Raw genomic sequence first — 13,679 nt, 5'->3', positions numbered from 1 at the left:
TTCATTTGGTCTCACTTCAAATATAATATTCTCCTCCTGAGGGCTACACAGACACCCAGGTCCTGCAGTCATGGCAGATGGCTCTGGAGTTCAGTGCCTTGCCTGTGGGCCTACTTTGGAAGTTGTGCTCCTGAGTGTGATGGAGTTGGACTCAGATGTGACCTCTCTATGCATGCTTCTTCTGTCACTTTTACTGAACCTGCGCTTGGCGCTGGGCCAGCTGGGCCCTGAGCCTCAGCAGAGTTGCAACACCTACTCTCCAGTTCGTTGGACTTACCCAGGTCAGCTAACAAGGAGGTGAGGATGGTCAACCACCACACCAGGGAACCAAGAGAGTCTACAGCTGCAAGCAGAATTCCATCCATCAGCCATGTGGGATCTAAGCCCCCTCCTGATTTAGAGGTGGAGTGGACATCACCATCCCAGGGTTCTCAGGATGGAGAAATAAAATATGGATTACAGTGGGAAAAAAAATATGGGGGGAGCCTATTTATTTATATATATATATATAGATATATATATATTTTTAAAGATTTATTTTATTTTTGTTTATTTAATTGCCCCCCCCCCGGTTGTCTGTTGCTGCCTCCCTTCACCCCTCCTCCTAGCCTTTGTTATCTCCCTTTTCCAGCCGTTGCTATCCTTCCCGCCAGTCCCGTCCACTTAGCCAACTCATAATCTGCCCCCTTTCTTAATCACCGCCTACTTCATAGCTGCCTGCACAGTTCCGCCTATCCACTACCGCCCTGTAGTTTACCCGCCCCAATTCCTACCCCTCCCTTGACCCAACCTTATATAATCAAGTGTATTTCCGCAATAAAATTAGACTAGCTCATTCTCACAGGCTGTCTCCGTGGTTTTTACCGCGCGTCCCCCACGCCTGGAGAACCTAGGCCTACGCGTTGGCCTAGGGGCTCACCGCCGAGCCGTGGAAGCCCGCCCGGTCCTCGTAGGTTGCTAACTTAGAGTAGCAGCCCACAGCAGGGGTTGCTAACTTGGAATAGCAACACTCAGCAGGGGGCTCGTCCGGGATCCTTTCCTTCCACCGCCCTCCGGCCCCTCTCTGCTGCTGCTGCTGCTGTCTACTGGCGACCATTTCAGCTCTCCAGGTAGGGACCCCATCGCCGTCTTTTCTTCTCCCACTATGGGCACCTCTCTCTCCTCACACCATACCCCTCAGGTTCGGCTTTTAGCCGCCCTGCTTGATACCAATGGAGTCCGCGTTTCCCTAAAACAGCTCCAAAAATATTGGGACCTGCTACTCCCTCTTAATCCGTGGCTCGCCACTTGCCAGCTCTGGAGCCCAGACACATACTCTCGACTCATAGATCGAGTCACCTCCGCCATAGAGCATGAAAAGTGGTCTTTTCCGCACGGCCTGCTGCCTGCTCTAGTAGCCATACGCGCCTGTCTCCTTGGTGCACCGTCAGAAGCCATCCGAGACAAATCAGTTAAGCAACCCAATGACTATGAGCCCGATGATCCTGGCGACCCAAATTCTCTGTCTGACCAGCTCGCCGCCGCTCTCGAGCGCGAACCTCCCCGCCCGCGCTCCCCACGGCCCGCAGAAACCGCTTCAGTAGCTCCTCAAAATAGCGGACTTTCTCCTTTTTCTTCCACCTCTGCCCAAAATGGCGCACTTCCGGCTTCTTCTTCACCTATGTCCGAGCCCGCCGGCGGGAACAAAGGCGCCTCCTCTCACCTTTACCCGCCCCTCCCTGTCTCGTCATCTTCCGGCCCTGCCCCGGACATAATGTCGCCGCCATCTTGGCCGGCCCCCGGAAATGACGTGACTTCGCCGCCATCTTGGCCGGCGCCCAAAAATGACGTAACTACATCGCCATCTTGGCAGGCGCCTAAAAGTGACGTCGCCGCTCCGCCATCTTGTCCAGCGCCCAAAAATATCCCGCCGCCAGTTTGTTGCCGCCTTGACGCTGCTAAGCCATCATTCTCTCATCTGTTTCCCGCTACCATTCATCCCTCGCCACCACCGTATGGCAGCAGCTCCCCACCTGCTTCTAGCGAAGCACATTCTCCCGCCCCCCAGCTATACCCGCTCAACCCGCTGCCCACGCAGCAACGCCCTCAGACTTGGCTTCCCTTCACAGCCGAAGAAGTTAAAACTCTTCGCAAAGCTGTTAAAGAAGACGGCATAGGTAGCCCATATGTCCAACAATTAATAAAAGAGTTAGGAGTTCAACTTGCTCTTCCTTATGACTGGATTTCTCTAGCCCGTTCCATCCTTCCGCCAAGCCAGTTCCTTGAATGGCGTGCTTACTATCAAGTAGCTGTTGATAAGCAAGTGGTAGAAAATGTCCAGGCGGGTATCCAAGATCCAGCTGACGCCTACACAGGAATTAACAACTATGCTGACCCTCGTTCTTATATAAACATAGATCCAGGGTTTTGGCACCGAGTAAAAGCTCTTGTCCAGCGATCGTTCTCTTTAGTTTCTACCAAGCAGTCCACCAAATTTACGCAAATGCTTCAAGACTCGCAAGAAACCTTTCCAGCATTTGTCGCACGCGTTTTAGAAGCATGCCAGCGGAAAATTACTAACAAAGATGCTCAGTTTGTGTTAGCAAAAGAACTCATTCTCGATGGGTGCCTTGCACCCTTCCGGGCCGTTATTCTTCCTATCCGTGATAAGCCAATACATGAATGGGTATTGGCTTGTCGAGATATTGACCCACAGACTAAAGCACTTACTGCTGCCTTCGCTTCCGCCATGGCTGTGTCATCTGCCTCCACTTCTGCCTGCTTTCGATGCGGTCAGCCCGGTCATTTTGTCCGCGAGTGCCCTCAACAAGCAGCTCCCCGCCCTGCCGTAGCACTGCACAGACCAAGAGGCCCCCCCACACCATGCCCGCGCTGTGGCAAGGGGTATCACTGGGCCCGCGATTGCCGCTCATCGCAACGTATCTCCCAGCCTTTAAACTTCCAGCGGGGCAGGCCTCAGCCCCTCCCCCAAGAGGCCCTCCAGAGAGCTCCAAAACCTTAATGTGGACAATGCCTATCAAACGTCACCAAAAACCTTCCTTAGAGCTTAAAATAAACAGACAATGGCTTGAAGGGCTCTTAGACTCTGGTGCTGAAATCTCTTGTATTCCCTTTGAAATCGCCGCCTTCAATCATTGGCCCCTCGAAACCGGCCCTCAAGTCATCGGCGCCACGGGAGCTGCTACCTCCTGGAAAACCTCCCAGCCTCTGCATTGGAGCGACCGAGAAGGTCACGAAGGCCAGATTCGTCCACTCGTCCTTTCTTCAGTCCAAACCATCCTGTGGGGAAGAGATGTACTCAGCCAGCTAAAAGCTCGAATCACCACAGAAGCCTTCATAGCTGCGCCGCCCCCCCCCTTATAGGGGCCACTGCTCCCATCTCAAGACCTGACCCTATCCCTCTGGAATGGGACACAGAGGAGCCCATCTGGGTCGAGCAGTGGCCCTTGCCAACTCATAAACTGCAAGCTCTCTCTGCCCTCGTCGAAGAACAGCTACAAGCAGGGCATATTGAGCCGTCTACCAGTCCCTACAATTCACCAGTCTTCGTCATCAATAAAAAGAACACGAGCAAGTTCCGCCTCCTTCATGACCTTCGAGAAATTAACAAACATATTAAGCCAATGAGATCACCTCAGCCTGGTTGCCCGCATCCCACTGCAGTCCCTCAGCATTTTCATGCAGCCACCATCGATATCAAAGACTGCTTTTTCTCTATCCCTCTTCACCCGCAAGACTGTCCACGATTTGCGTTTACAGTCCCACGCACCAACAATCAGGGCGCAGCGCTTCGATTCCAATGGCGAGTACTACCACAAGGCATGCGGAACAGTCCAACTATATGTCAGCTCTATGTCAATCATGCCATTGAGCCGCTACGCTCTAAGTTCCATCCAGAGCACACATACATCATCCACTATATGGATGACCTTCTTTTAGCAGCAAGTTCTAAAACACTTCTCAATGATCTACTCTCTGCAGTTACGACAAACCTCTCAAGTCTTGGATTAATAGTGCAACCTGACAAAGTCAACCCCCAGCCACCTTTCCAGTTCTTAGGCTTTCATTTTCATCAATATATTCGGCCCACCAGCCCGCAAATCCATGTTTCTGATCACATGACACTGACTGAGCTCCAACGGCTTTGCGGACAAATCAATTGGCTTCGATCAGCACTCCCCATCACAACAGCGCAAATGCAACCCCTTTTCGAGCTCCTGCAGACTAAGTGCAGTCCATCCGCTGCAGTCGTTCGCCCCATCACCATCACCCCAGCTGCCAAAGAAGCCATCCAACAAGTAAATGCTGCACTCCAGCAATGCCGCCTAGAGCGATTCTCTCCCGATCTCCCAATCCTTGCCTTAGTTTTGCCAACACCAGTCACCCCAACGGGTCTCCTATGGCAAGATGGTCCTCTTCTTTTTCTACACACGTCAAAAAGTAAACTCCCAAAAATCTGCCCATTTACAAGGGCTTGGATCACATTAGCCACTGACTTAGTACTTCTCTCCATACAAACGTACGGCGTCCCGCCACACACCATCGTTTGGCCCTTTGATGCAAAAGAAGTTACCTCTCTCATCATGAATAATGCCCAAATGCAAGGCCTAATAGAATTCTTTCGTGGCTCTTTTGACAATCACTATCCGCATCATCCACTACTACAAGGGGTATCTCAATTAGCATTTCCCAACCCGTTCCATCCGCTGCCCGCAAGAAAGCCAATTCCTTTTGCCATCACTGCTTTCACCGATGCTTCAAAAAAGGCATTCGCTGCTGTCATATATACGCCAAGAAAACCTAAGCCACGACAATTGGTGTTTGCTAATGACTTTTCTGTCCAAACAGGTAAACTTTTAGCTGTCGCCGCAGTCCTCAATCTCTACCCGGACCAGCCTCTTAACATCTTCACAGACAGCTTATACAGTTTACAAGTGTGTCGCAGCCTCCCGCTTGCTACTTTCCTACCCAGTGACTTAACTATTGACCAAGCACTCGCTTTTGTACAGCGACTGCTTGAAGAAAGGCAACAACCCTGGTTCATTGCTCATATCAGAAGTCACTCTGGCCTGCCAGGACCGCTAGCTCAAGGAAATGCCCTCGCCGACGCTTTAGCATCCGGCCGCCATGTATGCCCAGTTGCCATTCAAGAAAACCTCACTGACAAAACAAGACTGAGAGACTTTGTCAACCAAGCTAAGCTCCTACACTCTCAATTCCACTTCTCAGCGCGATCCATTCAAAAGCTCTTCCCAGACCTCCCCATTGAAACATGCAAACATCTTGTGCGCTCCTGCCAAACATGTGCACCTTTGCTGCCTCTTGGACCCTTGCAGCCTCGCGGAGCTAATCCCCGCGGCCTACGGCCTAACTCCCGCTGGCAACTTGACGTCACACACGTTAGCGCCTTTAGACGCCTTAAGTATCTTCATGTTGCAGTTGATACTTTCTCGCACCTGTGCTACGCCGTGCCCCTCACAGGAGAGAGCGCTAAACATTGCATCAAAGCACTCCGACAAGCCATTCTATTCATGGGAATTCCCTGAGATCTCAAAACCGACAATGGACCAGCCTATCGCAGTGCCACCTTTGCCAGCTTCGTACAAATGTACCACATCACACACCATTTTGGCATCCCCTACAATCCACAAGGGCAAGGAATTGTTGAGCGCACTCACCAACAGCTCAAGCTACTCATTCAAAAAAAAAGAGCTTCCTCCCCCCATAAAGCCCCTGCTGACGTCATCACTGCCTGCCTTATTCATCACAATCTCCTGACCTTCGATGACAAGGGACTTTCCCCAACCCACAAACATTGGGGACCCATGTGGCAACCCTCGCAAGTCCCTCTTGTTCACTGGAAAGACCCTGCCACAAATCTTTGGCAAGACCCGGCTCCCTTGCTAGCACAGGGGAGAGGTTTTGCTTGTATCTTCCCAGACTCTGAGCCACAACCACTCTGGGTCCCTGGGCGCTATATCAGGCCTGCCACCGACCCCAAGGTTCCCCTTAATGATAAGTACCCTATGCCCTCCGTGAGAGACAACATTGACAGCGGAGGCCCAGATGTCGCCCCATTCGCTCAAATTCAGCACCAACCAGCCCCTCCCTGAAATGCTTATATTTAAATAAGTGCTCTCTCCGAGTTTCTTTCTGCTGATTGCCCCTCCTCTATGAGGGCTCTCTTCTCCTTCTTTTGTCATTACAGATCTCTCAAAGGACCCAACTCTGCATACTCCACAAGAAAAGCCTTTGCTACCTCCGCAACCCGCCGCCGTTGACAAGTGCCTGACCTTCACCAAAACGTGCTTTATAGTTCATCAGAAAAGAACTCTCAGTGCAGATGCTCCTCAAGCTCCCCTCGCACCCACTCTTACTCTGCTTCTTTCTTGTAATTTTCATTTTCTTAACAATCTTCTCAGCTGTTTGCCTCGCAGCTACAGCCCCAACAGATTGGAACCTCCGTCAACGCCTCCTCCTCGCTGTTGCCTTTCTACTTTTAATTGGCACTTTCACCTCTCTCTTCGTCCTTCTCCCATGACCACTATACGCCCCCAGGTAAATTCACCCGAGTCTACCTCTCCGACACCGTCGTCCATGGGAACCACACCAGCTCTTTCTCGCCGCGAACGACGTCGACAACGTTTCTTTGCCCGCTGCCTAAGCCGTCTTTCCCTTGAAGATGATGACCCCATCGAACGCCAAGTTCTCCAACTCCTCCGACGAGCCCGCTCTGTTCACACCCCCGCCTCCTGTTCCCCTACCCTCCCCTACCTCATCCATCTCCTCATTCTCATGTTGTCTCTAGCCTCCTCTGCCCAAAGCTCCTCCTCCCATCAGCCATTCAACTGGACCCTGCAGACATTTCCAGAAAAACGTGTTCTCGCTTATAATGTTACTAGTGTCACTCCCTCCTTTTTCACGCACATCTGCCCTCTTGCTGGAATTTCCTTCCATCCCGAATGCCAAGTGAGTAACATCAAAAAAGCAAAAGTAGGCTTCCACCATTCCTCATCCTGTCGAGGTGGGAATACAGCATGCCTGCTTTCTCGAAACAATCGTCTCCTTGGCCCTCAATTTAACCCTGTGTCTGGTTTTTACATCTGTCCTGCTAGTGCTCGAGGTTGTCATGACCCATCACACTTCTACTGTCCCTCTTGGGGATGTGTGACCATGGCCCATGGATGGTCCGGCGCCCCCAACAGAGACCCGTATCTCTCTCTCCAAGTAGCCAACAATTCCCGTTGGGACTTCATTTCGCTGACAGTAAAAAACCCAAACGACGATACATGGCTGGCCGCTCGCCCCTATGGACTCCGGTTGTATATGAGCAACTATGATCGTGGCGCTTTGTTTGAAATCCAAAAGCGTGTTGTCTCCACCCCACCCTCTGCTATTGGTCCCAACCACATCCTTAACCCTCCTCCCTCACCCACTGTTCACCTTCTTCCGTCCTCATCTACTCCCCTCAAAATCTCTTCCACCTCGGCCGCCGTCGTCCCTTCTACAAGCCCCACTTCCCCCCCCCCGCTTCAGGTATACAACCACATCCTCTCATCCCCTCTAGTCCCTACTTCAAACTCCTAAACGCCTCCTATTCCTCTCTCAACGCCTCCCACCCCAACCTCACTTGCTCTTGCTGGTTGTGTCTTTCCCGCAGCCTCCCCCTCTATGATCCACTTGCTATCCCTTCACCACTCTTTACTTCCTCCACCGACGATTCCCCCTCTTCCTGCAATTGGAATCAATCTACTCATGTCCCACTCACTTTTACGCACATCTCTTCCAAAGGTTTATGCATTCACCCCCGTTCTTCCCACACTCCTAGCCTTACTGCCTGTACCAACTATACCTCCCCAAACATCTCTGCCAAATACTTAGTTCCCCTAAACACCACCCAATGGCTCTGCTCTTCCACTGGACTTACCCCATGCTTATCTGTTGCCACACTTAACAAGACCAAAGAAACGTGTGCTCTCATCCTCCTCACGCCTCGAGTCATCTATCACACTCCTCTACATTTCTTTGAAGCCTTTGACCACACTCAAGAAGCTATTTACCTCCACAAACGCGAACCTATTACTGCTGTACTCACTGTCACTTCCCTCCTAGCTACAGCTAGAGCTGCCACTGGTGTTGCAGCCCTAGCCACACAAGCCTCCGCCCTCCAAAACCTCAGACAAGCAGTAGACTCTAATATCATCTACCTCCGAGATGCAGTCAAATATCTTAAAGACTCCCTCAATTCCCTTTCAGAAGTTGTCCTGCAAAACCGCCGAGGCCTTGACCTCCTCCTCCTCAAAGAAGGTGGCCTATGTGCAGCTCTGGGAAAAGAATGCTGTGTCTATGCCAACTATACCAGTTTAGTAGACTCCAGCTTAAAAGAACTTGAAAAAGGTCTCAACCAACGCCAACTTGAACGAGCCCAAACTGCTAGTTCCTGGAGCTTTCTGCAGCCCCTCCTCCCATATCTCCTCCCGTTACTAACCCCAGTTCTGCTCATCATCCTAGGTCTCACCGTTGGTCCTTGGGCCATTCGACGAATCATCCGTCTTGCCAAAGATCATGCTGACAGTGTATTTTCCTCATTTGTTCAAATCCATTACCAACGTCTTGCTACCTCTGATTCCATTCCTCAATCTCGACCACGTCCTCACCCCCCTTCCCACTGTACATCCCGCCTGTGAAGCTGCTTGCTGTGAAGCTCTCTGACTTTAGCCGTCGGTACGGGTTCGCTTCCCTCGGCGTAAAGGGCTTGGGTGCACCCTCCGCCCCCCTTTATTGCTATACGTCTGAGAATTCTTCGCGGTTAAGCCAGCCACAGCGCTATCCACCCCAAAAAAGCGTGCGCAACATCATGTTAGATATTTCGTCTAGCACCGGCACGCACCAACCCTAAGGGCTATGCATACATTCTGGCCAAATGATATGTCATTTGCCCATCGCCAGTCAATCCTGCCCTCTTTTTCTCTCACCCTCCACAGCCCATCCCTCTACTCTCTCACACCTTTTTTTTTATAAAACAAAAGGAGCAGTTGTCTGTTCTCTGTGTCTATTTGCTGCGTCTTGTTTCTTTGTCCGCTTCTGTTGTCAGCAGCACGGGAAGTGTGGGCGGCGCCATTCCTGGGCAGGCTGCATTTTCTTTCACGCTGGGCGGCTCTCCTTAAGAGCGCACTTCTTGCGCGTGGGGCTCCCCTACGCGGGGGACACCCCTGCGTGGCACGGCACTCCTTGCGCGCATCAGCACTGCGCATGGGCCAGCTGCACACGGGTCAAGGAGGCCGGGGGCTTGAACCGTGGACCTCCCATGTGGTAGACGGACGCCCTAACCACTGGGCCAAGTCCGTTTCCCTGTTTATTAATATTTGATTTTATGAATATAATATTTCTATGCTCTTTTTTGCTGTCTTAAATTTGAATAATATTCACGGGCTTCTTACAAGGGATAATGGTTTTGCTTGTTTTCTACACTTCTCTAATTCACTCTCATCTCCCACTCTTTCCAATAAACCACATCATTTTTTTTGGTTAAAAAAAATATATGTAAATCAAAATAATGTCTTCAAAAGTTCCTGTTTCCAATGGGTTCACACCCACAGGACACAGATTAAGGTAAGAACACGTGTTTGGTGGGGGACATCATTCAACCTAGCCAGGTTGCTTTTCTTTTTGTTGTTGAGTTTTAAGAGCTTTTCATACATTCCGGATGTTAAACCCTTATCAGTCATATGCTTTGCAAGTATTTTCTCCCATTCTGTAGGTTGTCTCTTCATTTTCTCGATAATGTCCTTCACTCTTAGTTTGCCAGGACTGCTGCAACCCAGTGCCACAGACTGGTTGGCTTGAACAAAAGGAATTCATTGCCTCACAGTCCTGGAAGTTGTGCATCTGAAATCAAGGTGCCATCAGGGCCGTACTTCCTCTGATGTCGTAGGGCCTGGTGGTGGCTCGGCAGTGACCGGTGGCCCTCTACCTCCGTCTCGTGGCCATCCCCTGTGTCTCTGGGTGGTTTGTTTCTTCTCTTCTTATAAAGACACCAGTCGTGATGGATTAGGACCCACCCTAATCTAGTTTGGCCTCATTTTATCTAATAGCACTTTCAAAGGTCCTATTTACAAATGGGTTTGCATTCACAGGTTAGGACTTGAACATGTCTTTTTGGTAGACATGGTTCGACCCACACCGCCTTCGGTGCGCACAAGTTTTTAATTGTGATGAAGTCCAATTCATCTATTGTTTCTGCTATTCCTTGGGCTTTCGGTGTCATAACTAAGAATCCGCTGCCAAATGCAATGCCCTGAAGATTTCCCCTTAGGTTTTCCTCTAAGAGTTTCATGAATTCACCTCTTACTATTCATATTTTATTAAAAAGTCATTTTGAATATTAAATACAGGCTCATGGTACGAAAAGGAATATAGTGAATATTGTTCCCAAGCCACCCAGATCCCTACTAGGAGTCCACAACTTTTGTGTATCCCTGTAGATTCTTCCAGGGTTCTAGAGTTGATAGTTCAGCTACTCTGCCTTGATGTGGCAATATCAGTTATGAAAATAATGAAGTGTTTCTCTAAGCTTGGTACATACTGGCTCCCCTGAGCCCCGTGAGTGCTCTCCTTATTCCCTGGGTACCCAACCCTTCCCCTGCCGCCCGCCTCCCCCCAGACCTCACAGACAATCCAGCAACTAATGGGCTAATGCCTGGCGCTGCAAGGAGCTTGTGGAATCGTGTTCAGGCCACAGGCAGGAGCTATTCTGATTGGTCCTGACTGTTCTGGGCAGCTGCAAGTATTTAAAATATTAGCCCTGGAGATTTCTATGCTTATATGAACGAATACGAGGTATATTTTGAAGTGTAGAAGGCAGATTATATAACAATATGTGTAACTTTTTGTAAAACAAAATGTAAATGCAAACATGAATACACTATATTCTAGACTAATAAACTAAAATATTAAAGTAATTATCTCGGGAAATGGATGTGGCTCAACCAATTGGGCTCCCGTCTACCATATAGGAGGTCCAGGGTTCGATGCCCGGGGCCTCCTGGTGAGGGCACGCTGGTCCACACAGCGAGCTGGCCCATATGGAGTGCCGCCCCGTGCTGGAATGCCGCTCTGCGCAGGAGGGCTGCCCTGTGTGGGAATGCTGCCCAGTGCGGGAAAGCCACCCTGCACAGGAGTGCCGGCCAATGTGGAGAGCTGGCATAGCAAGACGACGCAACAAGAGACACAGAGGAGAGAGAATAAGTAGATGTAGCAGAACAGGGAGTTGAGGTGGCACAAGAGAGTAATTGCCTCTCCTCCACCCCAGAAGATCCCAGGATCGGTTCCCAGAGCCGCCTAATGAGAAGAAAAGCAGACATAGAAGAGCACACAGTGAATGGACACAGAGAGCAGACAACGGGGGGAGCGGGGCGGGGGTGGGTAAATACAATAAATCTTAAAAAAAAAAGTAATTATCTTCCAGTGGCATGATCAGAACTGATTTTTTTTCCTCTTTAATCTTAACTATATTTCCATATTTCTCTACAATAAACACATTGTTTAGAGAGCAAAAATTAAAGTAGGCTCTAAATTGGTTTATTTCTGCAAAGTACAAAAAAAAATTTTTTTTTAAAGTAATGTCAACATTTTTCAATAGCTCCATCTGCTGGCTGATGAATAAAGCTAATTTCCAAATATTACCATGTTTTCTTTTTACTAAACCCTACAGCCAGAGGAAGAAATAAAAATCCGTGTTAAAACAAAGGATGCGTCTTATATATTTTGATACGTGGAAAGTATCAAGAGTCAAGCTAATTTTCCTGGAATGAAGATCAATATAAACTTGGTTTGATAGAGAGTGGGCGCCTACCCTATACACAAGAATGGTATGCTTGTCTAAAACAGCAACATTAGACTGAAGAATTGGTTTGGAATTTTTTTGTCCTTCTTACACTTTAATGCTGGGTTTTTTTTTTTTGATTGTGCAAAAATAAACACTGATTTGGTGATTGCATATGGATATAAATGAAATATATCATATTAGAGGAATTTATATGCCTTTGCACAAATATTCAGAGCTGCAGTCTAAACACTCCTGTATTATTCTCATTACTTTTCAAGTGAAATTGCTCTTGGTTTCATACCTCTGTATTTTTCCCTGAAGTTGAGTTGATGATAAAATATTTCCTAAACATAATTCTCTCTTTAGATAGTAACACAGGTTATATTTTGTGTAGCAATCTTAGTTATTTAACTTTTATACTCTTTTAAAAGATAAGGTTTCTCTCTATATAAAATAATTATAAAATAAATGCATTGAGGGACACAGCGGAGTCACTGCTTCACTGAAACATACTCTACACTTAAGGTTCCATTTTTCTTGTCTTCTCACAAGTCAACCATGATTTACATGGGGCTTAGTTTAAAAAGAGATTCAAATATATTTGTGAGATAGAATGGGATTTTAAAATTACCATCAGGATTAATTGGAAGATGGTTAGTATTGCTAAAAAATTTCCTGTGTGTGCCCTTAGACAAATCACTTAGCTTTTTGGGTCTCACTTTCTTTGTGTAATATGAGAGAATTGAAAGAGGTGATCCTTTCTGGACTCTATCAACCCTAAATTTCTGTAAGTCTTTCAATGCATCTCTCTGAAAGTCTTTCTCAATCATCTCTAAAACAATAATAATAATATCTACAGGGGAGTGGATGTAGCTCAGTGGTTCCCAACAAAGTCCTACGTTCAATCTCTGGTACCTTCTTAAAAAAATCAATCAACCAATCAATCAATCAATGTATGTATGTATCTATCTAAAGCTACATATATGCAAACTGATAATAGCTTTGAAAAGTCACTATCAAGTAACTAAAGGACTGTTGGGTATATTTTATAGACTTAGTAAGAAATTACACCTAGTTAGATCCTATAAAAAAAGGAAGCCTCCCCTCTACAATGGGTAGAATTGAAATGAATTCATAAATAATAGACTTGTTAAACATGCATGCATATATAGAATTAATATAGCTCTCACCCTATTTGGGGAAGGACTGAAGATACTGGACAATAATGGGGAAAGTTTTGGTTTTGTGCTTTTCTAAATAGGTGAAGAAAAAATTTCTACAGTTGCAACTTGATCAGGCATTATGATTATGACTATGAAGAAGGAAAGAAGTTAGGTTGAAAGGTTAACTTATGGGGAAAGGAGGTCATGTGGCAAAGGAGCTTGAGTTTGGGGAGCTGGGCAGAAGGTGAGAGTGATGAGAAGTAAATAGAGCCAGGTGTCGGGTTGAATGGGTAGAGCCAAGTCTCCACACAGCCTCCGACCTACTCAGCAGTAGCAGAAGTTCCTCTGGATGGCAGGTAATCCATCACACTCAAACAGAAATAGTGGTTTGGGAAATAGTACTCATTTTATTTCATTTAGTCATCTGGCCAGACTGTCTGATTACTCATTTCTAACAAAATATGAAGACATTTTATTTTAAACAAAATGTATTTAAATATTACTCACATATTACTGTAATAAGGATACTTCTATTGTTTGCTTGCTGAGAACTGTGGCTAGGTCTAGTGGCTAGTCATAATATTCCTTAAATTAATTCTCATTTGCTTTCTTACATATCTGAATCAATAATATAGTTATAGAAATATGAAATTTAGAGTCATTGTTCCAAATCAAAATAAAAACACGAA

This window comes from Dasypus novemcinctus, chromosome 15 (assembly GCF_030445035.2).
Source record: "Dasypus novemcinctus isolate mDasNov1 chromosome 15, mDasNov1.1.hap2, whole genome shotgun sequence".
Classification (NCBI taxonomy): Eukaryota; Metazoa; Chordata; class Mammalia; order Cingulata; family Dasypodidae; genus Dasypus; species Dasypus novemcinctus.
This window is presented reverse-complemented; position numbering follows the sequence as displayed.